Here is a 14,518-nt window from a genome sequence, read left to right as displayed (position 1 = left end):
GTATATTTACACTATTACGCACAGCTGATTAAGTTAAACAATATGGTATAAGCATTTTAAGAGAATAAACAAAATTCTTGGTTATGTAATTTCAATTTTCTTAAGAAAATACAATGCTGCTTTACAAGGTTTTAAAGACATCCTTTGGGAAAGATGTGAACTTATAAAGAAGCGACTAACTTGAAACTTAAGATTAAGATAAAGACAATCTTGTGAATTTTCCTATAAAAGGTTAAATTTAATTAGAATTAAATATTATACATTTGAATAAGTCTCTCAATTTTAGCAAATATACTTTTTTCACACCGTCAGTGATGACAAAAAAATAAAAATCACAACGAACACAAAACAAAAATTATCGATGTTGGAAAATTATCAGCTCAGAAGACTGTCACTCGGTAAAAAAAGAATTTTTGGAGACATAGACGATCTAGCAACCCAGCCAGCACGTCTATGTCTTCCAAACTGCTATGTACTGTTTAGTACCGATGTTATTTACATAGTGAATGGGCTGTAGAGACTAGCGTAAAATTGAAACAGCAGTTGCAGAGAGAAACTACTGAGTGAGAGGTGATGCATGTTTCACACAGGCAACATCTCTCAATAAAGTTCCTCTCTACAAGTGTGTGTTTCACAATCCTGTGTTTCGTGATGTATGTGAAGTTTAACTGCTACATGAGTCATTAAGGCTACATATTGGAAATATAAACACAAATGCAGTATAATGTGATCCTTTATTGACAACGTTTCACCCACACAGTGGGCTTTTTCAAGTCACACACAAGTCACATCCGTGTGTGACTTGAAAAAGCCCACTGTGTGGGTGAAACGTTGTCAATAAAGGATCACATTATACTGCATTTGTGTTTATATTTCCATTGTGTCGGTATTTTATACCATTTATTTCCAAGGCTACATATTACTCACCACTAGTCAGGAATACTTTAATCTTTGATACAGTGTTTAAATTAAGCTTTCAACGTATATACACTGAGAGACATACACATCCAGTGAATATATACTGTCATTTACTAGAATTATTATATTTTAGATTTATATATGTATTTTAATATAGTTAATAATTATTTTATTTGATATTCTCTTTATTTCTTCTAATTCTTCATTTCATCTCCATCTTCATCATGATTATTATTACACATTAGTTTACAATGTAAACTAATTTTTTTTGCATTAGTTATAATTTTTTCATTATTAATATTACTAAGGTAATATTAAATATTTGTGGCGTTACATAATGCTTTCTAAAAATTATTGCTTATTTTAGTTAATACAATCACAGTCTTCTGGAGCTCATGTCACTCCTTAGAAGATGATTTATTGGCAAAAATTCCTTATTGGTCTTTTTTTTTCCAACCGCAGTCTTTGTACATTTTTCTGCGTCATAATAAATACATACAACTTTTAAGTACGTTCTAAAAATTGAGGAATAATTTAAAAGTTATTCATAAGAACATAAGAACATAAGAACATAAGAATTTAGGAACACTGCAGAAGGCCTACTGGCCCATACGAGGCAGGTCCTTATCAAAACGACATCTACCTAAAGCTACTCAAGAAATAACTCCTGTACCCCTTGACACCAATCAAACCCAGCCCCTCCCACTCATATATTTGTCCAGTCTCTTCTTAAAGCTACCCAAGGTCCTAGCCTGTATCACCCCACTGGGAAGACTGTTCCACGCATCTACAACTCTGTTAGAAAACCAGTACTTACCTATGTCCTTTCTAAATCTAAATTTATCCAACTTAAATCCATTATTCCTGGTTCTTACCTGGTTCGACACCCTCAGTACTTTATTAATGTCTCCCTTGTTTATGCCCGTCATCCACTTATACACTTCAATGATATCTCCCCTCATTCTACGCCTCTCCAGAGAGTGGAGATTTAAGGCTTTAAGTCTATCTTCATACGGGAGGTAAGGGAAGTCGTAGTTACTAACGGGTGATTCAAGGTTTCTAAGTCTGTAGTCAATTATAGTAACAAGATTCGTCCACATCAGCTCAGGCCCTGATGGAAGATTATGTTAGTTACTAACATCCGTATGACGGTTTGTCAGGCCGTTGTGCACCTAGATATTATCTTCAAATATACATTACTCCCTAAACATTGAGATTAAAGAAAACAGTGTTTCACAACATTCTTGGTCTTAACATTGATACATTGCAGTACATCACAACATAACATAGTATCGGAGACATCAACAAACAGATGCAATGGCCACGCTGCTCGAGTGACCAAAATTATTTTTGTCAGGAGATCGAGTTTCCAGAGATGATAGATTTTATTGTGATGAATGAGAGACATGTGCAACATTTGGGTATCGTTACTGTGGACGAAACGTTTCACCAGCCTTTGACTTGATCCGTCAAATACAAAAAACAAAGGTGTGGGAGAGTGCAGATAGGCTCATGAGAATGTGTCCTCATGTCAGTGTTTAATATGCGTATGTGAACGAGAACTTGGAGATCTTTACATGTCTTGCAAATAAACACTGAGGTAAGACAGAGCAAAAGAAATGCTGTGCATATTTATTTCAGTTTTCAGAGCACTGGAGAAAAAGATTAGCACATTAACACTCGTCTATACACGCACTAAAACTCCCAAATAAATTTATACCGCCAGATAACTAGAAATAGAATTGGTTTAATATAGATTCATAGCGTAACTTAGAGTTTCAAGTTTTCACTGACTAGCCTCTCCTTGGCGGGTGAGTTACACGAGAACTTGGCTCGTCTTTACGGTTTCGGCTGTCTTGGTGGGTGTAATTACTGGATTCAGTTTCTTGTGTCCCATCCGGTAATTTTACCCACCTGACAGTCTCCACCGTAGACCAGCTAGACAATACCAAGTTTCCACTCAACAAGTTTACTGGGGGTGGCTAAAACCACTGACTTCAGGGAAGTGGAGAAAGGGAAATACCCGAGAAAGAATGGATGGATTATTGTATACATGATTTGGGGAGGGCAGTGATGTTGAGGCTGACGTTGGGGAAGTGAGGAACAGGCGACATCCGGAGGCGGACGGATTGATTGCTGGATACATGAACCTGGGAAAAGCTGGAGGCTGGAAGCTAGAAGTGAAGTTACTGAAAGAGGAGAAAGATGACATCCGGGGGTCCATGGATGGATTTCTGGACTTAGATAGACTTCTGGAGACAATGACCTGGTTAGAACATCAAAAAACATAGTGAGTGGGTGGGTGAACCTTAAAGATGAACCATTGGGCTTCACATGGCAGGGTCTGGAAACTCAGAGATAACTCTCAGGCTAACAGGGTCGTAAACTTTCTGTTTTATCTGCTGCAGTTGGTCACAACTCATTTTCTGAGGTGAAGATGTGTGTTATAAAGATTGATAATCGCATTCATTTCCACCTTTGTAGGTGAATGTATGAAAACCGAAAAATGTTAATTTTCTTGATATAGATCTGCTTGGTATGGTAGTACTGCTTCTCTTCCCGCAGTCTTAAAAAAGGTTTTACAAACTATTTAGGTAAGGAAATAAACTCGTAAGAAGTGACACAGAACTCAGACGGTTCCTCATTGGTTGCCAGCTGGTGCATCTGTGTCTGTTTCCTCATCTTGTTAGAATTACTGTAATGAAATTGTCTGATATAGACAAGTATCTCGACGAGTAGGTCCCGCCCACTTCAACTGCTGCACCTTAACTGACTCCGCTATCTGTCTTTCCGAGCTTGAGCCAAGCAATTGTGGCAGTTCCTCCTGTTGGTCACTGTCAGTCATGGTCCCAACAAACACCGCCAGTTAAGTGCTAAAAATTCGACTTTCTTAGCTTCGGATGACTAAATTCTTAACTAAATTTTTTAATCCATTTTATGCAAGAATGGTTTATAATACCGACAAGATAAAATTAAGACACATGTGCAACATCTGGGTATCTTTATTGTAGACGTATCGCAATCCAGTGGCTTTATCAATACAAATTCTAGGACATAACTTGAAGACAGTAGGACTATGTACAGAAGATGAGGTAATCAGTCCCTCAACGTTGGAGTAGGTGCGAAGAGCACCGTAAATAAAGATACCCAGATGTTGCACATGTGTCTTAATTTCATCAAATCCATTTTAGGTAGCCAATTTAGGCCCATTTTCATTGGTTTTCATTTAACATAATAAAGAATGAGGTGAACGACACTTAAGGTTTTCTTTTTCCTTCATACAAATGTTGGTAGAATTTCCAACAATTTGTTACTTAAAAGAATAAATGTTTAAGTAGTGTAACATTTTATTTTGGCAACGTTTTACTCTCCACGAGCTTACTGAAAATCGTATGCATAAAAGCCTTGTATCATTCTTAATCGCCATTTCAAACAATATTAAGCAAAGAGAATAAGTGCAGTTTTGTGTGTCATCGACACCATGCCTAACCCTTCTAGGGTAGGGTAGGTGCCAGAGCCCGAGCCTTTAGCTCATAAGACTGTCATTCCCATTTGTCCCCTTGGGGCGGGGATGGTAGACCAGAGAGGCCTAGCTTGTGGCTAGGCCTGGGGACAGTTGGTCCCAAAGATGAGGAGGTACTTGTGCCTCCTCCCATGGGAGACTTAGGTCTCAGACACTCCCTAAAGAGGGAGCGAAGGCCGGGCCACCACTTGGAAAAGGCCCGGGCCGGGAGAATACCTGCGAATCTTTAATAATAATAATAATAATAATGCAGTTTTGTCATCTCCAAAGTATTAGCAACAGTTATCCTCAAAACTACGAACTACTATTATCATAACTATTACCACTGGTAATATTACTACTGCAATGACATCTAAAGCTATGACTACTACTACTAGTACTTCTACTACTACTACTGATCTTATTACTACTACTACAAATACTACTCTTACTGCTATTTATATTACTACTACTACTACTACTACTACCACCTACAACACGGGCCAGTTCGACTACTACAGTGCTGAACATTAAAATGGTATAAAATACCGACAGATTGTTAGGTAAGACACATACGCAACAGTTAGGTATCTTTATTTCGAAACGTTTCGCCTACACAGTAGGCTTCTTCAGTCGAGTACAGAAAAGTTGATAGAAGCAGAAGATACTTGAAGACGATGTAATCAGTCCATCACCCTTAAAGTTCATATTGTTTCAGACAACGGAACAATGCTCTTCTCCAAACTGAGGGACTGACCACCTCAAAACTTTAAGGGTGATGGACTGATTACATCGTCTTCAAGTATCTTCTGCTTCTATCAACTTTTCTGTACTCGACTGAAGAAGCCTACTGTGTAGGCGAAACGTTTCGAAATAAAGATACCTAACTGTTGCATATGTGTCTTACCTACTACAGTGCTTATGACTCAAGAAATTGTAATAACACGATTGCAAACAGACCACGGAACGGGATGGATTTGAACCTGGAGTTTTATGACACTCGTCATGGGGTCAAACCCCACCAATACCGTGATTTGAAGTGCTCATTCTTTCTCGCCTCACATTGTTACCTGTATGTATTCTCAGTGTCTCAGTATTGTTTATAACAACTTAACAAAGGTCTGGAGAGTGAAACGTTGCCACAATACAATATCACATTAGCTGCTCATATATCTTGTTACCTACCAAGGAAATTGTGGGATTTGCCTGTCTTAACACTGTTGGCCAAGCAGATTCCCACCTTTATTTCTAAGCAGAGTTGGCTACGTAAGTTCCAATTTGAGTTATGCAGCCTTGCAGCCGTAATTTATGAGTTTGTCACCTTTCAGCCGTGATTTTTTAATTATGTCACGGTTGCAGGGTGTAACACTGGAGAGTTGGGCTGTTTCCTAAGTGCTATTTTAACAGTAAGCATCCCACAGCGGTGCAACCCAAGGCAGAATCAAGGAGTCGTCCCCATATATCATCCATGAACATTGTAAACACGAAGAATGATTGTAACACTCCACAGGATTTTCGAACATTTGAACTGGGGTCTATGACGTGACAGTCCACCGTACTACTTTTGTAGTACCATTCCTTATAGCGTTCTCTCCATCCCACCACCCCTCAAGGGAGGTTCCTTGACGCTGGTGAGGAGATCTTGATCTAGGGAATTGGATCTTTGCTCCAGTTCCCTGAATTAAGCCTAAATACCTTCCATATCCCCCTCCCCACAGGCGCTGTATAATCCTACGGGTTTAGCGTTTCCCCTTGATTATAATAATAATCCAACCTACCACACACTATGGCATTACAGAGTTGGAGACGGTGACCTGTTATTGTAAAGACCGCAGTTGAAATGCCCATAACACATGTAGTGGTAGTAACAGTAGTAGTAATAGTAGTAGCAGGAGTAGTAGTAGAAATAATAGCAGGAGTAGTAGTAGAAATAATAGCAGGAATAGTAGTAGAAATAATAATAGGAGTAGTAGTAGTAGTGGTATTAGCAGTAGAAATAAGAGTAGAAGTAGAAATAATAACTTTAGTAGTAAAGGTAATAGTCATAGTCGTAGTAGTAGTTTGTGTGTGTGTATGTGTGTGTGTGTGTGTATGTGTGTGTGTGAGTGTGTGTGTCGCTAGTTTCATTATAGAGCAACAGAACGGATGAATGTTATTATTTGTGTTAGATAACAGAATGAAAAATAGCTCACCTCGATTAGTGGAATATTATTTTAAATTACATTTTATACAAATTAATAATATTCTGTAAGTCATGAAAACCAAACCTCACACATTCACCCAACTCGTCCTTCAAAATTATGCTTCTCTTGAGTAGTTATGACTTATGTATAATAATTACGGATTTGCCATCATGATGCTTTCCTTTTAATATATTTAATTCATTTCTGTATTCATAAATCTTTTATATAGATACACAGAAAGTATCAATAATTAATTCTGTCAACCAATCACCGTCGTTGTTACCAAGCTGGGTTTATACATTCATAGAAATAGTTATCACTCCTCTGTTTACTACGTCTGAGTTGCCAGATGTCACTTCTGCCCAGCAGAGAGAGAATAGGAACTTTTTTCCGCAGCTGTAGCTAGTTATTACTAGATGAACACTAGGTGAACCTGTGGCGGGGATTGAACCATGGACACTTAGTGTGTGAGACAAGAGCGTTGTCACTCGAGCCACGGGACACTAGCCCATAAGCAATGTTTGAGTAGTAACAAACAAGGAAATATATCGCTTGTGATGTGTTAAATTACAGGACAGCCATCAAGCTCACGTAAAATGTATTAATCTCTAACTTATGACAAATGGCCACAAAAAGCGCTCGCACGATAGTTAACCTGTCCACCCAAACCTCTCCTGAAGGGTAGTACTGGTTATTATATAGGTTAAAAAGTTATAGCTTCGGTAGCTTAATCGTGAGAGAGTCATATATGGCCCTTTGTGATAAGTTAGAATCCAAAACTTTTTATACGTGAGTCTATCTATCGTACATTTTCCTTAATATATTTTTTCTGTTCACTTTACAGATGATAACTGCAAAGTAATTTGGATTAAAACTATGCGTTCTATACAAATGTATATTTCGCTGTCAAATAAGTGCTGTTCATTTAATCAGAAGAAATTTCTATAAATGAAATAGTTTTTACTTAAAAAAATCCATTAAATATATTCTCTACGACAAGAAAAAAAATTTTTATTTTAACCCAAATTAAAAAAAAATCTGCTAAGTGTATTTTATTTAGGTGGCTAATTCGTTAGGAAAATCCCCAGTCACACTGCCACAAACACTGGTGATGGAGTTTGTGTTCCTTTATAAGTAAATATTTAGAAGTTTGATGCTCTGTCTTGATGCTTTACACATCATAAGCGATATATCCCCATGTTTGCTGCTACTGAAACAATGTTAATGGGTTGGGCTGTCTTTTTCTATCGGTTCTTAAAGTATTTCCTCGAACATTTGGCATCTAGTAGACTCAGGTAGTCAGACACTTCCTCTGTCCTGGCCGCCGACTCAACGCCTTCACTTCCCTTGTGGGCCTCATGGACACACCTACCTGGGCCACTCCTAATCTCTTTGCATTATTGCAAGCTCTTAAAAAAGTGTTTGCAACACAGAAGACTTAGATCTATTATTCAACTTCTCCCAGTGGTTGTTTTGCATTTGTTATAGCTTGTTTGCGGTTATTGAATAATGAATTCCACTCGCTCTTGTCCCATTTCTTTTGGCTTTTACCTTCCTCCTCCTCCTCTTTACCTCTTACATATCTGTTCTTCTCAAAGCCTATAAAGTGTAATTAAAAATAGTGTATTTACGGAAGTGCCTCAGATCGCTTCTACAGAACAAGCGAGTCAACTTTTCACTGACGCTGGTCGATCACCTGAACAGGTTAGTCCTTTCCAAGAATATTGATTTGCTAAGACACAAAAGTAAGGTGTTGTTTAGTGAAGTGAGGGAGATCAAAGGAATGTTTCTCAGCAAAGTATCCCTTGATTGGCCTGATCATTTCCTAGACTATGTTTACAGAGGGTTAAGAATAATGAGAAGAGCAATCTTATTGCACAAAGTAGGTGGTTTCAACACGCTAACCCGGATTTTTTTATTAACTTGTTTAATATTGAGCTTACCCGGGACCAACGGTGTCAGGATATGGGTTTAACGTTTGCGCCTACCAGTGGGGGCACTAATTATGTAGATCTTGCCGAATCATTTTGGTAAATTGAAAAACTAGGGGATTTATCCCCTGATAACTTCAACATTTGCAAAGGTTTGGTGTATAACTGGAGTATACCTGAAGAGGGTTTCAGGGGTCAACGCTCCCTCGGTCGGTGTGAGACCAGGCGTCGTGGTGGATCCAATTACTACTGCTATCGTGAAATCCCTAACTGTACAAAATAAAAAGTTAAATCACTTGTTGAGATGTAGTACTATGTTTCCGTTACCCTCAGTACCTCAGAGATATACTTCCGGTGTTTTTGCTCGTCCGCAAACGCACTCAACCCACATTTCCACAGAAAGATTGGCCAATTATGCTGACAGGAAACGAAGGTCTGGTGTGTTGGGTTTGCCTGGATAAAAGTGAGTATCCGCAGTACTTTGGGAAGTTTCCTTAGATTTGTCCCCAGTCCAAGTGAATTAACGCCGGTTCTCTGGCTGTAATTCACGTCACATCTCCCGGTGATATCTGAGCTTCAACTGACGAGCTAGCTTCTCTGACTTCATTCGAATTTTGAATTGCCAGTTCTCTAACTAATTCTCCTACTTTTAACCTAATCCTACCTATTTTAGTTCCTAAGACTAGATTTATATTATCTACGGTTAGTTACTACTGTTTTTACCTTCGTAAACCTTCCTAGAAGGGTAAATATTATTATGTATAGTTGCTAAGTATGTTAAGGGCTCGTAAAGTTTGTATTATAAGAACATAAGAAAGAAGGAACACTGCAGCAGGCCTACTGACCCATACGAGGCAGGTCCAAGCCTCCTACCGGCTTAAACCAATGCCCCAACCTAGTCAGTTCAGGTCACATTCACTTAAGGAAGGAACACGGCAACTGACCTAGTAGCACAAGCTAATCAGGTCCAACTCACACCCACCCACACCCACTCATGTATTTATCTAACCTATTTTTAAAACCACACAACGTTTTAGCCTCAATAACTGTACTTGGGAGTTTGTTCCACTCATCCACATCTCTATTACCAAACCAGTGCTTTCCTATATCCTTCCTGAATCTGAATTTTTCCTAAACCATTGCTAAGAGTCCTGTCTAGGCTAGATATTTTCAGCACGTTATTTACATCCCCTTTATTTATTCCTGTCTTCCATTTATACATCTCAATCATATCCCCCCTAATTCTACGCCTTTCTAGAGAGTGCAGATTCAGGGTCCTCATTCTATCCTCATAGGGAAGATTTCTGATACATGGGATCAACTTTGTCATCCTCCTTTGTACATTTTCCAGAGAATTTATATCCATTCTGTAATACGGTGACCAGAACTGTGCAGCATAATCTAACTGAGGTCTAACCAAGGATATATAGAGTTGAAGAACAACCTGAGGACTTCTATTATTTATGCTTCTTGATATGAAGCCAAGGATTCTGTTAGCTTTATTGTGAACACTTATGCACTGTTGTCTTGGTTTCAGATTACTGCTAACCAGAACTCCTAAATCATTTTCGCAATCCATAATATTAAGATCGACATTATTTAGTTTATATGTGGCATGGTTATTTTCCTGTCCAACGATTAGAACTTTGCATTTGTCTATATTAAACTGCATCTGCCACTTCTCCGACCACTGCATCAGTCTATTCAAATCTTCCTGTAGTGCTCTAATGTCTTCGTCAGAATGAATTCGACGGCCTATTTTGGTGTCATCGGCAAACTTGCCGATGTCGCTCTTTATGCCCTCATCAATGTCGTTTATGTAGATTGTGAACAACAGGGGACCCAACACTGACCCCTGTGGAACACCGCTCGCGCTTCCCCACTCTGATTTCTCCCCATTTATGCAAACTCTCTGCTGCCTATTTGTCAACCATGCCTCTATCCAGGAAAAAATTTCTCCTGTTGTATGTGCCTTAATTTTCCTCAATAGTCTCTGATGTGGGACCCTGTCAAAAGCCTTACTAAAGTCCCTACACACAATATCATATTCATTACCATGATCTTCCTACTCAAATACCTTAGTGAAAAAAAAGTTAGTAAATTTGTTAAGCAGGAATGCCCCTTTGTAAAACCGTGCAGAGATTTGTTGATCAATTTGTCTTTCAAGATGGCTACGAACTGCCTCGGCAATTATTGATTCCATAAATTTTCCCACTATGGAAGTTAGGCTTATTGGTCTATAGTTCGAAGCTAAGGACCTGTCACCTGTTTTGAAAATGGGTATCACATTTGCCATTTTCCACTTATCTGGCACCATGCCAGTCTGTAGTGATATGTTGAAAAGATTAGCCAGAGGTTTGCTAAGCTCCTCTTTACATTCCTTTAGAACCCTTGCATACAGTTCATCAGGGCCTGGGGATTTGTTAGGTTTTAATTTATCAATTTGCCTAAGGACCATGTCACTTGTGACCCTAATCGTGCATAGTTTATTATCATCCTGTTCTACATAATTTATTATTTCTGGAATATCTCTAGTGTCTTCCTGAGTAAAAACTGAGAGGAAGTATGTGTTAAAAATTCTACACATTTCCTTGTATCACTGTCTGTGAGCTGACCCGAGTAACTTTTGAGTGGGCCTATCTTGTCCCTGACCTTACTTCTCTTGCAACTTTAACCTCATAATCTCTTTTTTGCTTTTCTTATTCCCATTTTTATTTCTCTCTTTAACTGAATATGTTGATTTCTTAATTGCACCTCTCCTCTTTTGATTTGCCTATATATGCCTCTCTTTTGACCAATGAGATATTTTAATCTATTGTTCACCCATTTAGGATAATTTTTGCTTGATCTGATTTCCCTATTTGGAACATAAATTGTCTGAGCAGCTAGAACTATGCCCTGGAAAACGTCATATCAGCAATCATCACCACCTACCTGACCCATAGTTAGGTCATTCCAGTTCAGCCCACCCAAGTAATTTTTCAGTCCTATGAAATCAGCCAAGCGGAAGTCAGGGACAGAGGCTTGATTGCCATTATATATTATATATTGCCATGATACATTAAAACTGAGCGATTTGTGATCACTTTCCCCAAGCTCATCATTAGCTTCAAGATTATTAATTAGCGTTTCCCTGCTGGTTATTTCCTCTAGTTGGCTCAGATACGTTTCGTGGAACATTTCCACAGGTGCTGACTTTAGGTGCCTGTCCAGTGCCCTCTTGGACAATCTTGGGCCCCTGAGACTTATTGTGTTGTCTCTCAGTGTACTCGTGGCTCCCCTGTTTTTCATTGGGGAAATGTTGCATCTCCTGCCGAATTTTTTGCTTTCATAGGGGGTGATTTCCGTGTGCAAGCTTGGTACTATTCCTTCTAGGATTTTCCAAATGTATATTATCATGTATCTCTCTCGCCTGCGTTCCAGGCAATACAAATCGAGGGCCTTCAACCGTTCCCAGTAATTTAGGTGCCTTATCATACTTATATGTGCCGTGAAAGTTCTTTGTACACTCTCCAGGTCAGCAATTTCACCTACCATGAAGGGGGCAGTTAGTGTACAGCAGTATTCTAGCTTAGAGAGAACAAGCGATTTGAAGAGAATCATCATGAGCTTAGCGTCCCTAATTTTGAAGGTTCTCATTATCCATCCTCTCAGATGCGGTAGATACATTGTTGTGGCCTTTGAAGGCGAGATCCTCTGACAATATCACTCCCAGGTCCTTCACATTACTTTTTCGCTCAATTGTATGGTTAGAATTTGTTGTATACCCTGATACAAATTTAGTTTCCTCAAGTTTTAAATATCTGAGTAGTTGAAACTTCTCTTCAATGAACTTCATATTGTTTTGAGTGGCCCATTTGAAGATTTGGGTGATGTCCGCTTGGAGTCTTGCAGTGTCTTCCAGGGAGGACACTCATGGGAATTCGGGTGTCATGTGCAAAGGAAGACATGGAGCTATGGCTTACATCTCTATGCCAGATATGAGGATGAGGAATACAATGAGAGCAGAGCTTTTCACCGTAGCTGCCTCGGACTTTACTCTGTTTAATATTACTCTGTGTTCTATTCATTATTCCTTTATCACGCATTTTGTGCGCTATTACACCGTGGTCGCACTTGTCGAAGGATTATGCAAATTCTGTTTATACTACATCCTCATTTTGTTATCCTCTATAGCATCCAGGACCTTGTCATAGTGGTCCAGTAGCTGAGACAGGCAGCAGCGACCTGCTCTAAACCCATGTTCCTCTGGGTTGTGTAACTGATGGGTATCTAAGTGGTTGACGATCTTGCTTCTTAAAAACCACTTGAAAAATTTTTATGATGTGGGATGTTAGTGTTATCAGTTCTTTGCTATTGCTTTACTGCCAACTTTGTAGAGTGAATCTTTTTTTTATCTGGGGTGGCCCGGTGGCCTGGTGGCTAAAGCTCCCGCTTCACACACGGAGGGCCCGGGTTCGATTCCCGGCGGGTGGAAATTCCGACACGTTTCCTTACACCTGTTGTCCTGTTCACCTAGCAGCAAATAGGTACCTGGGTGTTAGTCGACTGGTGTGGGTCGCATCCTGGGGGACAAGATTAAGGACCCCAATGGAAATAAGTTAGACAGTCCTCGATGACGCACTGACTTTCTTGGGTTATCCTGGGTGGCTAACCCTCCGGGGTTAAAAATCCGAACGAAATCTTATCTTATCTTATCTGTTGTTTTTAGGGAATGTGGGATCACCCCTGTGTCCATGGCTCCTCTCCATAGAATGATGAAGGCATGTGACAGGGGCATCTTGCAGTTCTTGATGAACACGGAGTTCCACGAGTCTGGGGCAGAGGGCATGGGTATGTTATTTATTACATTTTCAGGTCTTGTGGTGGTAGGATAATATCAGAGATTTTTGAGATGATCAGATTTTGGGTCTCGTTCATAAAGAATTCACTTACATTGTCGACCCTTAGTCTGGGTAATGGTTCGCTGAACACTGAGTCTTACTGGGACTTTAGTATCTCACTCATTTCTTTGTTATCATCTGTGTATGTCCCATCTCGCCTAAGCAGGGGCCCAGTACTGGATGCTGTTTTTCCCTTAGATTTGGCATAAGAGAATTAGTATTTTGGAATGTTTTAATTTCCTTAATGGCTTTTAGTTCTTCCTGCAGTTCTTGTCTCCTGTAAGATTCCTTCAGCTTAAGTTCTATATTTGCTATTTCACTGACTAGTGCCTCCCTTCGTATTTCAAATACATTGGCCCCTCTCAGCAGCTCTGTGATTCTTCGCCTTCCTCTGTATAGGGAGCATCTTCTCTTTCTTTTTCTTAATGGAATGTGCCTTGAGCAGACCTCTAGAACCACAGTTAATTTTTTCTAGGCGAAGGTTAGGATCGGTGTTGTTTAGGATATCTTCACAGCTTGTTTCATTTAGGACGAGGTTGACTTGTTCCCATTATATGTTTTTGTTATGGAAGTTGATCACATTTTGCTGGTCAGGAGCCCAGTGTATACACGTCTGTACTTCTGTTATGTTGTGATCTGAGTGTTTCTTTGATACGGTTATAATACGTATCAGATCGTCGTTGTGAATATGAGATTCAGCATATTTTCTAGTCTCTAATATTTGCTGGTTTAAGGTGACTTTGTTGCAGAGATTTAATAATTCGTGTGAGTGTGAATTTTCATCTGAGCTACCTCCCGGGGTGATCTCTGCTAAAACATTGCTTGCTATACTCCTCCATTTTAGGTGTCTCAGGTTGAAATCTAGAAGCAAGATGTTTGGGGCAGGAGTTGGGAGATTTTCCAGACAGTGGTCAATTTTCAAAAGCTGTTTCTGGAATTGTTGGGAAGTTGCATCCGGAGGCTTGTATACAACCACACTGACAAGGTTTAGGTTTTCAATCCTTACTGCCAAAACTTCAACTACATCATTTGAGGTGTATAGTAGTTCTGAGCAAATGAGCGACTCTGTGACGTACAAGCCAACTCCTTTCTTCTCCTTAT

The sequence above is a fragment of the Cherax quadricarinatus genome, chromosome 76, assembly GCF_038502225.1.
Source record: "Cherax quadricarinatus isolate ZL_2023a chromosome 76, ASM3850222v1, whole genome shotgun sequence".
Lineage (NCBI taxonomy): Eukaryota > Metazoa > Arthropoda > Malacostraca > Decapoda > Parastacidae > Cherax > Cherax quadricarinatus.
This window is presented reverse-complemented; position numbering follows the sequence as displayed.